We start from the raw sequence: 1,805 nt of genomic DNA, 5'->3' as shown, positions 1-1,805 counted from the left end.
ACGGGGTAGAAAGACGAATTTAACCCTGACGGAGGGAGAGAAATACACGAAGTGCGCGTGTGTGATTCCGATGCCCACAGGGAAATGAGATATGTATGCGTGTGAGAGAGATTGCACAATTCATTCACGTATCACTATCTAGCGATCGTGGACGTGCATCGCTTGAACATAAGTAAATATCTACTTCGTATCGTGGCCAAAGGTACAATATCGATTCAACGCTGTAAAGATTGGACACTCACATATCACATTTTTCTATTTAAATAAACCTTTTCAGTTGTGCATGCCAAAGTTACAGTGATGTTTCTTCAAACAACCAATGTAGCTATCATGCACATGCACCATTGTTACTCTTGCATTCAAATTCATTAGTCTTGGATGATTTAAGTTTCTATTTTGAAGTAATATATGTAATATTCATATATGAATTCAACGGGTACGCAATTTATGAAATGGAGGCTATGTAATCATATGAGGTAACACTTTTAAGTAGCTAACTACAATATCCATTTCTTTTTGTGCGCCTCTACACTAACACGTCAATGCATTATGTTTAAAGTAAATAACCAATGGCACTAAATTATCTATTTACACGAGAAATACATAGGTTGAGCGTTTGATCCCTTTTTTTGTGAACGCGCCACTACACCCGTACGATTGGCCGCGCCCGTGTGAACGTCCAAGTTATCGGCGCATCATCCCGAGTTATTGTCTTTTTTTCTGGGGTGGACTTCACACCAGTTATTAACTGCTGACGCGTGCCCCGTGTACACAGTCTACCATGACCTTCCCGCTAGCACGGTCCAAAATTAGTTGAAACTGGATATGAACGATCCCGCAGGCAGCAAAATCTCCCGCCTCCTTCTAAAATTTCCGCCACCTTAGTCTTTAGCATGCAAAATCCCCCTTTTGTCCTTGGTGCACGGAGACCAACAGTTACAATACCGCCCTCATCTACATGATAGGTTGGGGCTGCTTTGGTAACTTCCGGTTCCCCCCACTACACAGCACCCCCATTTCCTCTCCCCCTCCCGCAAAAACGACTAACTCCACAGCACCAGAGCATCTTACATCACGACGTTCGTACTTCATCACCCTTTCTCCCCTCCCCTCTCGAAACCCTAGACTGCTCATCCACCGGCGTACCATAGCCCATTCACTGCCAGCGGCGTCCACCTCGCCGGATCTGCTTCTGCGGCCGCATCTACCCCTCCCACCTCCCCTAGAAACAAGTAGACTACTCATCCACCACTGTACCATAGCCCATTCAATGTCGGCCTTGTCCACGGCGCCGGATCTGCTTTGCCGATACTCTCGTCAACCGCCGCGCATCCGCAGCGGCTCATTCGTACTCCCCACCGGAGATGCTTCGTCCACACCCCCCGGAGCCGCCCCACCGACGCCCCCGTCGACGGCCTCTGATCCTCTTCGCCGACACCTTCCTCAACCCTACTGGAGCCGCTTCACCGACACCTTCCTCAACCCTACCGGAGCCGCTTCGCCGACACCATCATCAACCCTACCGGTTTAGCTTCGCCTATACAATTCTCAACCCTACCGAGGCCGCTTTGCCAACTCACAAGTCCACAGCCTCAAATCCGCTTCCTCGCACCCTCATCCAACCTACCGGAGCAGCTTCTCACGCCCCGTCCACGGCCACAGATCCGCATCATCGACACCACCCTTAACCCAACCACCGGAGCAGCTTCTGACGCCCCGTCCGCGACCGCAGATCCACATCGTCGACACCATCCTTAACCCAACCACCGGAGCAGCTTCTGACGCCCCGTCCACGGCCGCAGATC

This window comes from Triticum dicoccoides, chromosome 2B (genome assembly GCF_002162155.2).
Source record: "Triticum dicoccoides isolate Atlit2015 ecotype Zavitan chromosome 2B, WEW_v2.0, whole genome shotgun sequence".
NCBI classification, from domain to species: domain Eukaryota; kingdom Viridiplantae; phylum Streptophyta; class Magnoliopsida; order Poales; family Poaceae; genus Triticum; species Triticum dicoccoides.
The sequence above is the reverse complement of the archived record's forward strand: the minus strand, read 5'-3'. Positions refer to the sequence as shown.